The 20734-nt window shown below is 34.9% G+C and overlaps 1 protein-coding gene across 1 annotated transcript in view; it reads left to right on the top strand.

Moving 5' to 3' along the window:
• Positions 1-20734, top strand: part of KCTD8 (potassium channel tetramerization domain containing 8) — an 86920-nt gene that overhangs the window by 53365 nt on the left and 12821 nt on the right. The gene's annotated exons all lie outside the window — the stretch shown is intronic.

Below are 20734 nucleotides of genomic sequence, written 5' to 3' on the forward strand. Positions count from 1 at the left end.
TTTTTTGCCTATATCAGCCTCTGTGTAGATTTTCCAGTCTTTCATGAATACATCTGGACTTTCTGATATTATTCTATTTCAATATGACTTCAGCGAATACAAGAGGTTGAGATCAAATAACATAGAAAATCTTACATAAAATAGTGTACAATTGTAACAAAGCCTCTCTGAATTAGATTTTTAGTACCGTGAAATACTGTTAATCCTCATCCTTCAGAAATGTTAAATGCTAATGTTAAGGTAAAATATTTTCTCAATTTAACAAAGATGTTCTAGAAAATGCACCGCAGCCTATGCTGGAGACTATAATAAAAAACTACAAGAAGTGATTATCACATTAAAAATACAAATTTTTGGCCAAATAGTTTTGGAAACTGGCTTTTTTTCCATTTTAAGGATTAAGAGATTTTGCACTGCCTGAAAAAATTCTTATTTCAGGCCATCTGCTCCTATTACTTTCCTGATTTTGATTGGGTGTCTTGATTTGTATCTCCTGCCCTGTAATTAGTATTCTAAAATTGATTCTGGTTCCTTCAGATAAAGACAGATTTTATCTAAAAATGATATTTTTTTCTTCAAGGATGCTCATAAATTTTATGAAATAAAACCACTGACGATCAGTCAGATTTTTCTTCATCCTTTATGAAGAAATGCTTAATCTTTACTATTGTGTATTTTGTTACTGAAAATTGCACAAGTAAAAATGCAGATTTTTGGAAGTCATTATGAGAAAGTGGTGGTGACCCTGTGATGCTTTGTGATGAGTGCACTAAGGAACCCTTGTCTGCACATCTCTATTGCAGGCGTTCCCTGTTCCAGGATAACCTGCAAATGGAACTTGCCCATTTTCTGAGTTGCTCTTATCCAAATTCTGCACAGTAGTTGGCTTTGCAATGTAAGCTGAGGCTGATTTGCCAGAAATTCATTCCATCTCACCAATGCTCATTGTCTTAGACATGCTTTCTGCTAAGACCACCTGGTTTTGTCACACTACACAGGTAACAAGTGTAGCTCAGTGGCTTTCTCTCTTACATCTAGGCTTCACATAAGAAAACTGTCAAAGTTATGCACCACATTGAAAAGCAATGTCTAAGATTGTATTTCTAAATCTAGCAACTTATAGAGCTTTGACTTTGCTGGAGGTCTACTTACTGTATGTTGTTCAAGTTTAGCCAGCTCTTAAATACTGGGATACCGATAGGTTTTTGCCTACTTTACAGGCAATAAACTCTAGAGGTTTCAGAATGATTTAAGAATTATGAATGTAATCCTACCCAAGCTCTACTCTGTCATCTGTTATTGCTTGTTTGTTTGGTTTATTTTTTTTCAGTCTGGATTTTTGCTCCCTCTCTCCAGCCAGTTCTTCATTTGTGAATATATATTGGTCCTTTAATATCCTTTGTACTTGGTTTTACAGCAGAGGATGAAATGACTCATTCCACTTGTTGTACAGATTACTTTCAGACAGACTCTATAGACATATCATCTCTAACGAAAATCATAATCTTCTTCCTTACAAAGGAGGATCCAAAGAACTAATAAAATATTACCTGGTGACAGATTTAAGAGTTATTACAGTATTTGTTGCCATACTTCTTAAACTATATAAATTAAATTTAAAGAAATAGTTCTCTGATTTTTGCAACTTAGCTTTGAATTTCATATTTTTTTTATAGAAGCATAATAATAATATATTACAGTTATTGTGATGGTAAAATCACATACTTGCTCAGTTATGTCAAGAGTGGTCTGGAATTCAGTAGTTTGCATATACTTTTAATGTATTGACTGTTTTGTAAATGGAAAAGAAAACAGTGAAGTGACTTGTTGCTTAAAGGCTGTTCTGTATTTGGGGATGAAGCACAATGGGGAACAGGGAGAGGGTGGTGAAAGAGAAATCCTGGAATTGCTGTTTCAGAACTATCTACCAAATACTTCATTTTGAGCTATAAATTATACCTTGTAATTCCTTTGTTTAGCATACTATATATATATATAGTATTTTTATATATTTATATATATAAATATATATTTATATACATATATAAATAAATCATTCTATTGTCTGTCTGTCCTTCAAGACCTGCCAGTCTAAAGTAAAATTAATCAAATATATTCTCCCATAAAATGGTTGATTATACTTCCTGAGCTGAAAGGATGCTTCTTATAACTCAAATATTAAGAACTAATTCCAGAAACATTGGCCTGAAGCGGCCAAATAACTACTCTTCACCAATCAGTTCTCAAGAGAAGGATAGCCTGAAGCATGAATAAAGGTGGATTACCCCTCCTTGATTATTTTTATTTACTGGAGATAATTTAAATTGTTCAATTAGTTTTCATAATGTGGAAATCTGTTTTGAATTGCTGTGTTTTGATAAGAATATCAACTTATTATATCATGCCACCAAACATTTCTCTCAATGAGTTAAATCTTTCTGGCAGTTATTTAACTTCTCTCAGTTGAAATTTATTTCTGAAATTTACATGTCACAGACTTCAACCAAACTATTAATTTATTTACCAGCACTATTAGATCATTAGATGTCTGTAGTGCACAAGAGACAAGAAGAGGAGGAGGATATTCAGGGTGAATTCATATCTTTTTCCACCTCTCAGTCTGAAGATGTTGGAATGATGCTCCAAGATGTGTACACTTCTTCATTGCTTTAGTAAACTTAATGCCTTGAGTGCCTTCTTCCAGTTACAAGGAGTAGGGTTATTTTCCTTTGCAGTCTTTGCTATTCTTTACCATGACTTCAAGACAGTATTTGTAGCTGTGCATTGGCAGCAGGCTGGCAAGACATTACCCAAGGAACAGAGTAAATTTGTTCATGTGGAGTGGGGGCTGAGCTCTGAGCTAGCGTAATTAGATTTTTAATGGCTTTTCCGTGCCCTTGCAAGGTCTAGCATCAGCTCACATTGTACAGAGCTGCTTCAGCCATCCTCATATCTGAGTCACTTTTGCGTATTTTCTGTTAAATTACATTAACAGAAGGTTTGTTTTTGTTTGATTTAATGGATGTATATCTAGTTAAGGAAATGTGTTTTTTTCCAGTTATGGATATACTGGCTTTTCTGGCATTCACATAACAAGGAATCTAGAACTTTAAACTATGTGCAGAAAATTCAAACTGCGTCAAGATCTGCTTTGCCATACACAACCTGGTTTTGAAGGAAACTGTATATCTTTTTATCTCATTGAGTATGAGATTTTATCTCTTGAGTATGAGATTCTATACTCAAATAACCAATTTCAGCTTATTTTTCTTCCACTTCTGTTGTTGTCTCTAGTCAGCATACTTTCTGTAGGTGAGCAAACTGTCGTGACAGGTGGTTAGCGTGAAGTCGAGGTGAAGGAAGAGAAGGAAGAATTTTACTGTCTACAAAATGCTAAGATGATTGTGCTTCATGTATGTGCTGATTCCTGCTGGTCAGGAAAATGACTGACTTTTCTGTTTGTGTACTTTCAGGGACAAACAATTGTTCTCTTCTTGTAATCCTTCATTTCTGTTTGGGTAAAAATATTGTTAGATAAGAAAAGGAGTGTATTTCAGATAATCTGATCACACAGATTGAAAATGCATCTGCGTCTAAGCTGAAATGGAAAACGTTGATTACCACTCACAAAACAGTGTTGTACAGGCTGTAGGTGATGTCTACAAGTGAGATCGCTTGAACAATCTCACTCACTATGTTGCTCTTTTAGTATACAATTAAAATAGTTCTTTCTAAAACATGTCATGAGGATGCGTTGGGAACTTTCAGACTGCGGAGTTCAGATGTTGTAAGAAGGGACTTATCATGTTTATCTTTAAGTTCAATAATATCTTTTTTTTTTTTTTTGCTGCTTCACCCAGCATCCAAAATACAACTCTAGTAATTGTGAGATTCCTTAGAATAACATTAAGTTACTACTATTAGATTACAGATATGACAATAAGTATGCATTATAAAATTCAATACTTCATCTTTTGGTGAGTTTCCATTATCAGACAGTTTATAGGTCCCTTAGAGGAGATTTAGTCATTGACATTATTAAGTATTGTTTGAAATAAAAAACTAATTTTGACTTTTTTTTTTGTTCATCTCCACTGTGGGGATAAAGATTTCTTATTTCTTCAGTTTTTGTGGCTTTTTAGGCAAGCACATTGCAGTAGATATCCAAGGACCTTCTGTACAGTATGACCTTACCCATCTCAATGGGGAACAATGGAATCTGGCTCAATAAACAATTCATTTTCTGTGAATACCTATATTTGTTGTTTGTATATTACATTTTCACTTTTCAGAAGTTAGGATGGTTAGGCAGAACAGCAAAGCATCCTGCTGTCGAACTTTGAATTGTTAAAGAAGCTCACGCACAGCTGAGAAATTCCAGCTCAGTGCCATTTTTTCTACACAACCGAGCTAATAATGAGCTGGTCAGCCTGTCTATGGATAACTAGAAAGGAGGAAATATCATTTAAACCAGAAGAGTGCTCATCTGGTGGTGTGTGTTCTGCACTAGTTGTTGAGAACGTTTGGATTGGGCTCCTAAAACTCAAATTTTTGGTGCCCAATTCCTGTGACTGCTTCAGTCTGTGGTCACCAGACAAAGTTCTGTAAATTGGAAGATATTCTGTAATGAGCTTTCTTTCTCTAAGAAAATACTTCCTAAATATTTCTAAAATGGTTTTCTCATTAAGCTTTTTGCTCCTTCTATTTCTAACTTTCTTTGCAGAACCTGGAAAAAACTACCTATACCTATATATATATGAGCGTGTGCTAGATTACATGCCTTTTCATAGTGTTTTCTCATATATTTAAAATACATGAGAAATCCAAGCTTTGATAAATTGTATATTTAATGAACAGATCATTTAAATGTATCACCAAACTGTAATGATTTATCATCAAAGGGTAAAACTATCAACCTTTTTTAGTCATATGTAACTGTGATTCAAACTGTTTAAAAATTTGAAAATATATATTAAAAAAAACCCTCAAAGATTTTAAAATGTTACTCTGTACCTTGTACAAATATCTTTGAAGTTATGGTTTGAAGCGTACTTCAGCCTACCCTAAAACCCCCCTTAGGCTTCCTGTATCCTGCATTTTTCTATTAAAAATCTCTTTCAGCTTTAAAACCTTCAGAACATTAGAAAGTCCTAACCTTCAGAGTTCTTCAGATTCATTTAGAAGGATGACTACTGGGAAATCGTTGCCTCATATCTAAAATAACCCACAACAGTATTCAGTCACAAATTACAAACTTTACACCATGAATAGATAATATCAATTTCTCATCATGAAATTTAGCTGGATGCTGATACTAGTTAGGTAGAACTAATGAATATATGTCCTGAAGGAAAAGCATTTTCCTTGTGAATATTTATAGGTGTTAAATTTAGTTTATTAGAACATACTCATTCATATTATCTGTATGAATAGTCCATGAACAAAAGAAATGAACTGTCATATATGGCATTTAAAATATTTCCAACAGATACTGATTTCAGAATCACTTATTTTCTGTTTTTTTAAATAGAGGCTTATTGCCCATTTTGCTCTATTAGTAAGTAAAACACTTTTCCATACAGTACAGTGGTGATACTGTAAAAGCAGTGACACATAAGTATCATAAATAGGAAAAAAAGATCTCTGAAACAGGGATACTTTGAACTGTTTCCTGAATCTCACATTTCTGATGGATGCATGCAGGATTGGAGACATACTTAATATTTTGAAAGAAGTAATGCTACTTTTTTTTTTTAGAAATATCGAAGCATTGTTGTTCTTTGTCTGAAAGGATTAAGGCAGCATAGGTGATGACGAGTGCACTCATCGAGAAAACTTTGAAGCAAACACTAATTGTGATGATATGTTAAGCAGTTTCTTCAGATAAGTTATCAACCTATTAGGGCCATTCTTTATCTTCTTCCCTTTCCCACCTTCTGTATAGTAATGGAGACCAGAATAATCCGTTACTCCCTTGCTCTCCCCAGAGCTACCATACAAGGTTTGTAAATTTTGATGAGTTGCCAGCAGCCTCGCAAATACTAAGAAGCCACTGCTTCAGTAGCTACCTCTGTCATGAATCTCCATGATAAAGTTTTCTCGAAGCATTGACTGAGCTTACACATTCCAGATTATAGGTGGGTGGTTTTGACAGATCTTCCTTGAATTTCTTCGGGATTTCCACATGGTTCTCTCCATAAGAATCCCATGCAAAACTCTAAATTGAGAAAATATAATTAAAGTAACTTTTATCAATGTTGAGGAATATTTTTTGATGACTCCTGACCTGAGCAAGTGAAGTAGAGCCCTTGGTCCTCTACAGGTTAGTTCAGATAAGAATTTCCTCCAATGTGATATAGAATTCTGATAAAGTAGAAGTAGTACCATGCATTTTTTTTCAACTTTTTATTTTGTAATTAGTTAAGTGAAAATGAACTGTTTAAAACCAATGAAAGAGCAGGAATTAATAGTAAAAGCTATTATTGAAGAAACTTCACAATTCTTTGTTAAACTTGGGTTTTAGTCTCCTGTCAACCACCTACAGTCACCTGTAAAATCAAGAGATTAAGGAACAACCCCAGATAGCAAAATTCTTTCATGCTATCTGCATAAACAACTGTGATACATCCTGAACATGGCTCAGCTACTCAAAACGGTGAGGTGTGTCTGGAATTTTGTGTTCTGTGCTGGGGTCCCCACCACAAAAAGAAGACATGGATGTGTTCTGGAGCAGGTCTAGCCACAAAGATAATTAAAAGCTTACAACATCTGTCATTTAGGAAGAGGTGGAGGGAGCTAGGAGGGTTTAACTTAGGAAGGAAAAGTCTCAGGGAAAATTTTATTGATATGCATAAATGCCTGGTGGGAGAGAGTATAGAAAATGAAACAAGACCCCTCTCAGTTTTGCCCAGTGACAGGACAAGAGCAATTAGCATAACTTGAAATAAAAGGAATTCCATTTAAACATTAAAAAATAGACAAAACAAAAAAACACACCTTTCAGATTTGTTGGATGAATGCTGGCACTGGTTGCCCTGAGAGATTATGAAGTCTTCTTCTAGGACAGAGCCCTGGACAACTATGTTGACCTGCTTTGAGCAGGGATTTGGAGTAGAAGATTCCCTCATTGATTCTGTAAGTTTCATCTAGCCTTGCTGAGTCTGTGTTATGAAATGAACCTCTAGGGCTTAGAGAAATAGCTCTGGATCATATAGGCATACCTTACTTTCAATCCTCTATCTAGCTTTCACAGCTTGAATAGCTTTTCTTCCATTACCAGAAAATACTTCAGAGATACCTCTGCAGCTGATTTGGGGAATATGCAGTGTTCATTGCTTGAGTACAGTCTTAATTTCAGAAAATACCAAACAGGTTTTCTCCTGGGATAATTTTCAATGGTTATTAAAAGACAGTATATGTATCAACAAAAACGTGTGAGCAATTTTCAGTAAACACCACCAATGTGCTCAGCTTGGTTACTCTGTCATGTATTGATCAGGTTTAATGGTGATGTTTGTTTCTATTATTTTCATCAGTGTACATAAGTAGCTTGAAACAGGATTTAAATGACAAATTCTTCCTCAAATTTTCAACTCCCACAGGGTGAATAATTTGTAGCTATTAATTTATTTAACTATTTTTTCAGGGTGGTTCACAAGCATCAGATCATACTTAATTCTGGGTCTGTAACTTCTTTGAGTGATCCTGCAAGATTACTGTGACAAACAAAGGCTGATTTATGTGAGAGTTTAATGTCTTCTTGTCCCTCCAAAGTTATAAACCAAATTATTGTTTCACAAAATGTGACAGCATTAGTAAGATTTGATAGAACATTTACAACAACACATCACTAAACTTAGGCTACTATATATAGGTTTTAACTGAGCAAATATTAAGCACTCTATCACAGCAAGGTCAGATCAGCAAATTACTCTTTACTGAATTCAAATTTAATAATCAAACCAATTAGACTTTCAAGCTAATACCAGAAATGGCCTATATATATACATATTCTAAATGAGTCTAAGGAAGCTGAAGCAGCCTTGGTGTACAAATCCTAACTAAAGAATTTTCTTAGGGTTGTTTTATTCAATAATTTGAATAGTTAAGTGTTTAAATACTTTCAGAAGGCTGAGTTCTAGCATCTATACTACATTCATGAATGTAATCATGAAAAAAATCCAGCAAGTAAACTTATATGTAGAATTCTATTTTTTCAATATCTTTGTCCCCCAGGAAAAACACAGACTTTGAAACTCATTGAAAAAAATGGAAGTTTAGCAGTTCTTATTTATCAGGAAGTGACAGATGACAAACTCCAGTTCTTAAGAAACCACACAATACCTAAATATTATTTCCTGCCAAATAAGGCTTGTGAAGGGCTTGGAGAATATGCTCTACGAGGAGCGACTGAAAGAACTGGGGCTGTTTAGTCTGGGGAAAAGGAGGATGAGGGGAGACTTCATTGCTCTCTTCCAATATCTGAAAGGTACTTACAGCGAGAGTGGGTTTGGTCTCCTCACTGGTGACAGGAAGAGGGAAAATATCTTTAAGTTGCACCAGGGTAAGTTTAGGTTTGTATGGGAACTGCTGAATCATGGCCTGAACCTCTGATTGCTCTGAGGTGAGCAATGAGTCAGCCACGGGAGCACAGGTGAAGGCAATTAATCTGTTCTGCTAGAAGGGGTGGAGCCTGGCTCCACCTCTCCTAGACCCATTCAAGAGCTGACTACCAGTGGGAAAGGATCTCTTCTGGAGATTCCTCCTCTGGAGTTTTGCAACAAGTCCAGGATGCAGGTAATTGTTCTATCTATTCTCTTTTTGTTATTATAACCTGCTTAGCCAAACTCTCTTGTCTATTTCGTAATTATAACTTCTTTATGTTCATTGATTATACAAGGTTGGATATCAGGAAAAACTTCTTTACTGAAAGGGTTTTTAAGCGCTGGAATAGGCTCCCCAGGGAGGTGGTTGAGTCACCATCCCTGGATGTGTTTAAAAACCATTTGGATGTGGTGCTTAGGGATATGATTTAGCAGAAGGTTGTTAGAGTTAAGGTAGTAAGGTTAAGTTGTGCTTAGACTCAATGATCTTTAAGATCTTTTCCAACCTGAGCGATTCTATGATTATCATTTAGTAAATTTTCCCATGTAGATTCACAGTTTACTGATGTAATAGTAATGCATATAAAACATAATAACCATGTAGAAGTTGTATGGAGAGAATTCAATTTCTACAACTGGAAAATCTAAATAACATCTCCAAATCAATAATGAAGAACAAAATGAAGAAGAATGAGCTGCTTGAGGTATACCAGCATTTGAATATCCTTTCCCTCTCATAGGGCAGGTCTGTATGGTGAAGTGGAGCATATCTCCAAGCTACTGCTGATGAAGCTCATCTCATGCCAGAAATGATATACTTGATGCTTGTTAGCAGTACCCTGGTGATAAGGTATAGTACTGAAAATATGCCACAGATATTTATTGCTGTAACATTTTATCTACCTGTAACTTGGATTGGCCCAAGCTTAACTGAGCAAATGGTTGTTATCGGAATGAAAATAACTTAATAAATCCATATTCCTGATTGTAGCACATTATATTAAGTACTACTTTTATTCTCACAATATTGTTGTAGATTTAGTGAGCCACGTGTTACTGACACCTGGATTTGAATTAAGCCATTTGCTATGTCAAGAAATGAAGCACAACTGGAAAAGTAGCATCCATAGGAGACTCGTCTTATAAGTAGACAGGGCAAATATTTTGTAAACGTGGAGCTAAGATCTCTGTAAAATGGCATACTCAGATGGTACAGGATACCAAATCCAAATCTATACTGAACTCCCTAGGACCACTCTTTCTAAGATGAATATGGCTTCTTTTGAGAGGTCATATTTTACAGAGGAAATCACAGTGCTGTTTGACAGAGGGAGATGTGGGATACAGAAGAAGATTAGATAATTATTTTAAAAGCAGAATTATTTTAAAAGTACAGAATTTCTCTTCTTTAATCAATTTTATGCAGATGTCAAGCACAACTATTAAAAAGACCAATATTCAACTTATTTTTACTGTGCTGACAGATGGGTTATTAACTTTCAATTTTAAATATTTTTGATACTACATTAAGGCAGTCTCCCACAGAGAGAGACAAATTGAGAGTTTACAGGATTACAAATTGAAAGCTTATTTTCTGCTGCTATTCTCCATTATTCACTGCAAATCACCATTCCAGTTAGCATTTTTACCACTGAGATAATTTCATAGAATATTAATATATAGATAAAAGAAAGCAAGCTCAAACTAATAATTATATGCAGCAAACATTTGTCAAACTTTACTTCTAACTTCTTCTCTCTTTCTTCCTCCCCATAATTTCCCAGAGGGTTGATTGAGGCCAGGAATTTAAAAGAATATAGAATTTTACCAGGATGCCAAAAACAAACAAAAACAAACAAAAAAAGCAAACCCAGAAAATTCTCTCCTACCAGTCCTATCCTATTCATATTGTGCAGACTGAATGCCTTTCTCAGTACTTAACGCAAACTGTCAGAGCATCACTTTTGAAAAAATGAAAATTATTTACTGTGCTTTACCATGACTGGAGCATGTCTAACTTGTGGGAAATTGAGCTCTATGTCAGTTCTATCCCATTTTCATCAGATACATTTTAAATAAAGTAGAAGCTCAACTATTTAGATAAATTTGGGAAAAAATGTTTTAAATTGTTGTTTTTATATTTGGTCTGAAAGTGTGTTTCCTTATATTCTCTTACTCCTGTCGTGCTTTGGCTTCTACCAAATTTTAGCACAAAACCTCCACTTCTTTTTCTTCCTTATGTCCCTGATGAAAACTTTTTAAAATGTCACATCTTTTTCAGACATCTTTTCATAGAGTTGTAGAAACATAAAATCCCATTCTTGATCTCAATCTAAAAGTAATTTTAATTTAGACAGATAAATTATGTCCTACTGGATTTTCACTGTTTAGCAAAATCCAAGAAAGAGTACTTTGATTATTTCATAGCTGCATACCCTCTGCTTTCTTGTTTTTGTGTTCAATCGGTTCATGTTACACTTCCCAATCTTCTGCCCTAATTCTGCAAATGAGGCCTCTGAGTCATTTGCATTTCATTTTCCTTTCATGCCCTGTGAACTGTAGGTTTTAATCTAGTGTGTACAGAGGCAGGCGTATTGATCCCTTCTGAACACAGGATGAAGCTGCAGCATCTTCTTGCTGCACACTAATTATTAACAGTTTCTATAACCTGGTTGTGTGTAAGCAGCCTGGTTTTTCCAGTCATTCAAAACTTCCCTAACGCTTACTTATAATATCAATAAATGAGATCATAATTAAAACCTGAGCAGATCAATGGTGACTTTAGATCTTCATGTGTAATCTCTTAATCCTGTATTAATATTTGACATTGGTCTTTTTTCAAATCCCCAGCTTAACGTGTCTGTGCTGGTCCTTAATTTGTCGAGAGATTAGTTTTGGTAAACCAGCCCATGAGCGTTTCACATCAGTTAGCTGATTTCGTTTCCAGTTTGTCTTTTGCATGATTTATTGCTTGCTGAGAAAGCCTAATTAAATCTAATGGACTGCTGGTATGTATCTATTGGAATATTGACACTTTATCACCAATTAGGCTGTATTCCTTATCTCATTATACTTTTTAGCTGGCTTTTTATCACTTTACCTTATAGGATTAGGAAATGCTTCTTCCTTAGTTTCTCAACATACTTATTTTCAATTAAGATGTTGAGGTTTTTGTTTTGGAGGGGGGAGGGGAAGCTTTACGTATAAGAGGCATCCAGGACATGAAGACATATATCCTTCTTTTTTTTTTTTCCAGCTATGTTTTCTCTTTTTCCAAAATAGTTCCTTTGACAAACTAATCTTCAAAAGTAATGTCTTCTATTTTATTATGTTAGCCCACAGTGTCAGAGGCAGATGGTATGGTGCTATGGCAATAAAGGTGGAATCTTCCCACCAATATGCCATTACATTTGGTTGCCGTGTGACAGATGGCAGTGCAGTGGAGGGGCACTCTGAAAAAATTGCATGTAACATGGAAGAGTGAATGAAGCAAAGGTGTGTCACTGACTTTCTCCACGAGGAGAAAGTAGCACCCACTGACATTCATTGATGCTTGCTGGATATTTATGGATACCAAACAGTGGAAGTAAGCACAGTGAGGTGGTGGATGGTACCTTTCAGCGGTGGTGATGGTGACATGAAAGACAAGTCACATACTGGACGTCCATGCAGATTTTTATGAGCACTGCATGCAGGCTCTTTTTCATCACCAGTGAAATAGCTAATGGGGGGTGACTACATTGAAAAATAGTGTTCTGCAGCTGAGAATTTGATCTATCATAAGGTCTTATTTTGTTCTTTGTATCAGTTGTAGTTTCCACAGAAATGAGAAGGTGGCATTACTTTCAGTGCTACCTACTTTCAGGCTAGAATTCGTTTATTTATTGGAGTTTTTGGGATGACTGGAGGTAGGTTATTGAGCAGGGTTATTGCTTGGAAATATCTTGCTGGCATTCGGTATAATTGTCCAAAGAAAACTTCTTGCAATTATACGTTCTGGACAATCTTTAGTCATTAGCTGAATTCTCCTATATTTAATAGTGTTTATTTATCTGCAGGGCTTTCCTTTGCACAATTCAGACTATGATCCAAAGACTGCAGTGTATTTCATTAATAAGGTTATGGTGTAAAGATAAATAAATAAATAAGCACTTAAATGTCTGTTCAGAGTAGTTAAAGTCAGACTGGGCAACATACAGAATTGAAAAATAAACTTAAGTCCGGACAGATTCCTGTAACAAACAACCATAATAGCACTGATGTCAAGACAATTTAGACACTATCCAATATTTAAATTCAAGGTGATAGTCATAATAGATATTCTTTGCAATCTCTTTGTATAATATACAATATCTTGCATTCTTGTGGACTGTTTTGCACACAGTGTGATGCTAATTACTAAGGTGCTGTTACCTGTCCACATTTTTTCTTGATTTTTCAGTAAGTGTTAATTGTGAAATTGCAGAAAATATGAAGTCATGTGAAAATGTTCCATTATGAGTACGAAGTATTTGCTACATATCAAAGATTTATTTACCAAGAATATTATTTGTGGACTACAGGATTATTCAGCAAAACAAACTATAAAAAATATGAAATAGAAGTTAGCAGGCTGTAACTGTTGGTTACATTAAAGATGCATGGTATTTCAGCGATATAAGGAATGTTTTCTAATGTATGTTGATGAAATCAAACAAGAAAGATTTTTATTAGTGTTTATTCCTTTAAAACAACACTGATTTTTTTATTTTTTTTTAATTAATAGATTTGACTATTGGGCTGTGATCCAAGGTAGCTGAGCAAGCACATTATTTTCTTTTACAGTTTCAGGGATCTATACCCTCTTCAGAGATACACGGAGAACAGATGATACTAAGCTTAATATCTTCTGTCCTTCCTCTGTAAGATTCACCAGAGTATGTCTGTCCTTGTTAATTTTCTACTTCCCTTAAATCTTACCCCTGTTCATGACCACTTCAGTTGATGTATGGTGGTATCTGCCCTATAAATATACTAAGAAGAACAGATAAGTTGTACGTACGCAGTGATGCTGTGACAACGCTTTGTCTTCTAGAGGGACTGGAAAGTCCAACTTTCCCCCTTGGAATCATAGAGCTGTTGGATTTTCAGGATGAACATGGAAGAAACTTCCAAAATTCATCTCCCATGAGCATATATTTAGTACCCGTCAATAGGGAATGTTGTATTACACTTAGTTGCTACTGAGATCTTCAAAGGATAGATGTATGTTTCACTTTGCCTCAGACATAGTTGACTGTTGTTTTCAGAGTAACTGATATCTACTACAGATGCACTGGGGAAATGTACAGGTTATTAACAGAGCATTGGAATAGTTGCATTATTGAATTAGAAGAAAGATTTTCATATTTGTTTATCAACCTGTAGTATTAATGACCCTGGAATATGATTTTTACCAGACTTTTAACTGCTCCTATGCAGACTTTTGTGATGAAATGAAACTATTTTTATATTAAAAATAGCATTTCTGCATAGTTTCTTTATAATAAAGTATCCTGTTTCATAATGTATTTTATTCTCACAATGGCTTAACAACTTATCTCACATTTCATTGGATGTGGAAGCAACAGCGGCAGAGATAGCAGCACAAGCATCATGTTCCACTACCTGCCCTATGCTAAGCAAATTAAAGAGAATATGGGAGGAAGAAACATAGTGCTGACAGTTCTGAGACTGACAACCACTGAAGTGATGAAATCTTAGGAAATCAACAGCATATATTGGTACATATTCAGCAGTTATGATAACGGTTTCATCAAATAGTAACCCACAGTCATTACACTCAAATTAAGCTGATAAGACAGACATCTGTTATCAAATGATCAAGGGAATCAAGTTTTGCTTTAAATAGATAAACAAAGTTGGTTAAATCCAGTAGCTCTTCTAGAATCATAGAATCACCAAGGTTGGAAAAGACCTAAAAGATCATCCAGTCCAACCGTTCACCTAACCCTCAACACAACATCCAGTCTTTCCTTGAACACTCCCAGGGAGTGCAGTCCCTAATCAGTCCCGTCCTCTATCTTGTATCCATAGAAAGTCTAAACTGTAAAATATTTTTTTCTACTCTTCTGTTTTTCTTATTCTCCTTTGGCTTCAAAGTATTTTGTAGCCTCTTCTTCCTGGGGATGGCAAAGGGTCTTGGACCCACGGATTGGCCAAAATTCCCGTGTTCTCAGCATCACATTGTAATATGTGTGCTAGTGGGAACTACAGAGCAAAACCTCAGAAACTCTTATAAGGTGGTGTGTTTTGTTTGCTTGCTTTTCTGATCAAGGTGCTGGAGTTACGTAAAAATGTGTATAGCTGACTGGTTTCATTTCGGGCACGGTGTCATGACAGCAGGTGTTGAATTTGTTTTCCCTTAAGCTCGTACTCTGCAATCTTTTATAAAGGCTGAGAAAAGGAAGGAAGGATTGCTTCTGCCTGGTGCATTCACTGGATCACTTGGAAGGGAAAAGGTCTGTAAAGATGCAGTGTGTACAATTCTCAGAAAAAAATCTGATAGCTTATAGCAGAAACAATTTAAGGAAAACCTGTCTTTGTTCAGTTCATTTTTTTTTTTTTTCTTGTTCAATAAGAGCCTTTGAGAAGTATCAATAAGGAAAATCACTTGGCAAGTTCATTCCAAAGCTGTAGCTCAGCTGGATGGCTCATTGTAAATATGGCTGGAAAACAATTACCATTTTATTGGATTTGTTCCTGTGCTATTATAGGCATTAATACACACCCCTGATCATAAATGTATCAAACTTCAAAAAAAACTTCTTGTTTTGCTTGTTAAAAAGCTACAGTATTCATAAATGATTAAAATCAACTTACTTTGTACCAACTCTGTCATTTCTGAAACAAAAAATTTTAAAAAAGAACAAAGACGAGAAAGAGAAAAAAGATAGTAGCTCTTCCTACAGCTCCTTTGGTTTGAAACTGTCTTTCATGAGTTTGGAAAGCTGTAGTTAAATGCTATCTTCTAGGTCAGGACTTACCTTTCCCTCATAGAGCTGCTCAGTATTTTTCTGGGAGTGCCTTACTTGTCTTGCTGAGGAATTGCATACATCCTATTCTTTAAATGTCTACATTACTTTGTTCAGAGGCACTGTGATCAATTATCACAACCAGTTATTTCTTCTCCTTTTTTTCCCAGCTTAAATGCTTAAGGAATAAATAACATTCAGAATCTTGATCCTGATTTCATCATTTTGGTCTGTGGCATCTCTTCACTTCTCCAATATCCTGAACTTCCCTCTTAATGGCCATATCTTACAGCTTTGTGTCAACAGCATATTTTAGCAGCATGCTATTGCACAGAGGTCATTACTACTAATATTAAATGACACTCTCCTCTCAAGAATGATTCCTAGGGGAAACTACTTGTCACTTTTCTCAAGCTCAACAATTCAATTTGCAGTGCATCTTCACCTCCCGTTTAGTCAAAGCTGTAGCCACTTTTGTGTTTGTGGATCAGTCCTCTTCTTGTCTGGCTTTTTGCGCATTATTGGTATAAAAGTTCCACAAAACTCCTCAAAAGGATGAGAAGTTGTGCTGATGTCTTAACAAAATATTTATTGCTCAGAATTAAACTTTTAATGCAGCTGCACATTCTATTCTTACCAAGTATTTATTGTGCACCCACCGCCAAACCCATAGTGAACAGAAATGCACTTATATAAAGATCACACGCAGGATTGCTGTATTTAAACACTGAAAGGTTTTCTTTTGCGTTTAAAATTTGAAAAACACTTCAGGATTCTTCATGCTTAAATGACTATGGAAAGAGAGGCATTATGTATGTTAATTCTTGTGTAAAACAGTAAGAAAACTCAATGGAATGTTGGAATACTTAGAGTAGCGATGCTTGTTTATACCACACCATGACACATAAAGTCATATTTATCTTATCAGTTTTAAAAAGTTCATTCAAAGAACAGCTTAATAATAAAACGAATGGAAAATGGATTAAAATTTTTGTCTATCTTATACGTTTAAGCCCAAAATTAATACCATTCTACATCCCAGAAAATAACGCAGTCACTGTTTTCTGTGCAGACCCAGCTGAGAAGCAGCTTTTTCCCCCTTTACTTGGTGACACTTTCTTTTTGGTTATTAAGTATAGAAAAGGACAGCTGCATACTTAGATTTGCATTAACTTCATAAATTGTTAATCCTGAAAAGACATGGTGCTCACAGAGGGGGTTTAGTTTAATGCTGACGACTCCCATTCAGTGACTATTGCTATTTCTTATGTCTGAAATGGTGCGTATCAGGCAATATTTGCTTCTCTATAAATTGAACCCATTCTCAGAGTGTTCCTTGTTGCAAGCAAGAGCTTTATTTTCATTCTGAAAAAGAGGGCTCTCACCTGTGTCTACTTTGTCCTGATGTAAAAACTCAGGAAGGGTTAGGGACTCTGCTGGTGCGTAGCACCATATAGTGTACGGTTGATAAGGTACTATCATTTACCATTTCCAAGCCTCTTTCACTCGTTCTCTTCACATTCAAACATTTTTCTAAGTACTTTGGCTAAACTGAAATTCTGAATATACTTGATGAAGTCTTTATCAAAGAAATGAGGGAGGAAAACATGACTGAATTGTAAATTGCTTACATGACAGTTTTCCATCAAATGATTATTTTTCAAATATCTCTAAGCAATGTTCCAGTTAGGGAAAAATGGAAATTCATATTTAAAAAAAAAAAAGCAGAAGGTTTAGGCATACATTCAGACAAGTTCAAAAACGTCAACCTTAGAAACCTGACTCAGCTATTGCTTCATTATAGATGCACTTGTGATCTATAGCAGTTCTCCATTTTCCAGGCTTTTAGCTTCCCATGTCTGTGTGCCTGGACCGCCTACTGAGATTGTTCCACAAGGCAGAAAATAATCATCTAAAAATGATGAATCCCTTTCTAGGAGCTATGCTTTAAAAATATATCAAAATAAGCAAACGATAAAAAATGAACTGCAGGAGAAATACATTGGTTCCAATCCCAGCAATGCTGTTTAATGATGACTGTGAAAGCATTTATGAGTTTTTGGAAACTCATGTTTCATAGGGTGCTATGTTCCTTCAGGTTCAACTATAACATTTATGAATACAGGACTGCGGCTCTCCTGCATATATTCAGGTTGATGCATGAGAATAAATCAGAACTGCTCACTGAACCTAATTCATATTCTGTTTAAAGCCTGGTGAAAGACCACAGCTCCTTCTTCAGCACTGCTCAAGTGAAGCTTGATTCAGAGCAGTGTAACTTGAATCAGGATCTGATCCACACTGTCAGATTTTCTGTATGAATGTGCCAGAACTGAAATTAACATTACTGAGTGCAGCAATAGTGGTCAGAAGCAAAGAATATGATGATTGTAAAATAATTGCCTGCCTCCATTTTCTGAGAAACAGTGCCATATTGTATAGTATATAATGCCTTGCCATTAGTATCAATGTATATTCATACACCTATATTTTAAGTTCCATGTCTTCATTATCTATGGAGAATGTATTATCTGTGGATTCTGCATAATCCATAGGTACTCTTTTTCTAATATACGTTAAAATTACCCATATCCTTTGTACCTTCTTCTTTTTAGTCTTTCATATAAAGACTTTAGATGGCTTAAGAAATATATCATAAGAGAATAATCTGTGGATCTAGCAATTTAATTATGTTACAGACATATGGAAATATAGAAAGTGGAGGGTATATTTATGGTACTGCTGGTGTTCAGAAAAATCTACTAAAATATTTTTTCTGTTAAAAATTAGGGTTTCATCAGAAGCTCAAATATTTGAAGCATGCGAATTTAACTGAATTTATTCTTATAAACAAATAAAAGCAAACAATTTCTAAAGATTTGGAAGTTAATTTAGTAAATTTCATTATTTTTTAATTTATGTGGATTACTTTTTTCTTCTTTTACATTATACACATGCATATATATAAATATTTAAAAAAGGACAAGCATCCACAAGCATCTTACTTGCTGAAATGGCAAAATTTTGTCATAAAATGAGAGACAAAAGATGAAAAACACCTTGAGCAAAAGAAGACAGAAATCTGTTCTTTTCCATCATACATAGACAACTCCAAAAGTAATGCCTCCTATTTATTTCCATTGAGACTACAATAGCTACGAAGCTATTAGCACAATAATACTATTAGATATAGAAAATTCTCAGCTACAAAACAGTATTCTTCAACATAGTCACCACCATTGGCTATGTATTATCACCAGTGAGCAACAAGAGCCTGAATACCATACTCATAAGAATCTGCACCAGTGGAGGTGACCCACTGTCACTGTGTGCAGTTTTTTTCACATGAAGGAGTTCACTGGTACATCTTTGCTTCATCCACTCTTCCATGTCAGCTGCCATTTTGTCAGACTGCCTCTCTGCTGCCATGTCACATGACAGATACTTTAAAAAAGTAAATATTCCCCAGCCTTATGGTTATTACAAGAAATAAGTGTTTTCATATCTTATATCGGTCACATTAAGGCAGAACAATTAGTGATGATCAGACTGAGGTTATAATTATCTGTGAAAGTATTTTTACTATAAAGTAGATTTCTATGTTAAAGTGAAAACTGCTCTGATTTGTTTGGCAAATGAAATTTGATGTAAAAATTTTTCAGTAGTATTGTCCAGTCTCCCAAAATTACTTTTAATATACTTTTCCTTTCAGCTCTTGTTCTTTTGGTTTCCATGTAAAGCTACAAAGCCCTCTGTGTTGTTAACTGTAGCGTTCTTCAGATAATTTCCTGGAATGTAGGATTACTGTAAAATGTATAAACGAATGTGTACTTTTCCTCTGAAATTCTCATATTTCTTATAAGGTTTTTTTTTGTTTGTGTTGTCTCTATGAGGGCTAAATTATATATCAACTAATAGAACCTGTATTTCAGTACTGCTAATACAAATTTTGTAAATCTCTCAAGATTTGGTATGTTACTTAAAAACCCAAATTGTAACAATAATGTAAGAAATGACAATCTTTTGGACTCATTTTGTATTCAATTTGTGGGATAGAAGAAAATCAGTCCATGTTTTATTATTTAGCATTTTTATTTAAAATCTTTTCAAACCTAGTTAATATTTCAACAAAGAATGAGTTTAAATAGACTCTTTTCAGTCTGAGCTGGGCATAATTTATTCATTACAACAGTGCTAAGTGATTAAATATCTCAATTATGTATACTTATTGTGTTTCCTGATAAGACATCTGAAACTTCGGAAGTAGGAGGTAGATTACTTCTTACTACTCTTCCTAATCTTAGCTTCCTTTGAGGTAGGAAGCAGTGTCAGGACTGGAAATGTCACATGTAAATGCAATTATTGGACACTATTAAAAGCACCTTGCAGCATTTTTTTCTGATGAGACATTTAAACAATAAATAGATTTTGCAGGCAGAATCTCTCTGCTTATAAAGTACATGTTATATTGCATGCATAAGCTAGTGAGAATCAGAAAGGTATACAGTATCAGCAGGACAAACCTTACAAGTCTGCCCAGAACAGCTCTGGTGTCATTCATCCCTTGTTTGGGTGCTGCAATAGGACGGGAAGGGTTCATTAGAAAGAGCTATAAAAGTCATTATAAGAAAGTATTACGGGGAGTGTTGAAAAAAGGATAGAAAGGTTAACCAGGACCAGCCTGCCCCATAGGCATAAATAGTTGCTTGACCAAGGACACAGAAAGTCGTCTGGTAACTAGTATCTTCAACAATGAATTTCTGGCAAATCGTATATCCAGATGACATTGAGATGCATTAAAAAAGCAAATTCTTGTACTACGATGAAAATTGCTCAAGGGCAGTTGTGTATATAACTGTGTATAATAACTGTGTACATTAACAACAAAATGGATTTTTAGTCTTACATAGGCTTGCTTAGAAATATTAATTAGTAAATCATATTTTTAAGAAAGGGTTTTTATTTTCCATCTCTTCTATCCAATCTTTAAATGTCTGTGAAAAATAAAACATCTCCTTCCAGAGCATCTGCTTCATATTTTTAATAAAAATATAATTTTTGTAGTTTTGTTCTTTGAGCCTTGTTTCTCAGTTTCTACATCTCTCCATTTTATGCCAG

The sequence above is a fragment of the Meleagris gallopavo genome, chromosome 4 (assembly GCF_000146605.3).
Source record: "Meleagris gallopavo isolate NT-WF06-2002-E0010 breed Aviagen turkey brand Nicholas breeding stock chromosome 4, Turkey_5.1, whole genome shotgun sequence".
NCBI lineage: Eukaryota > Metazoa > Chordata > Aves > Galliformes > Phasianidae > Meleagris > Meleagris gallopavo.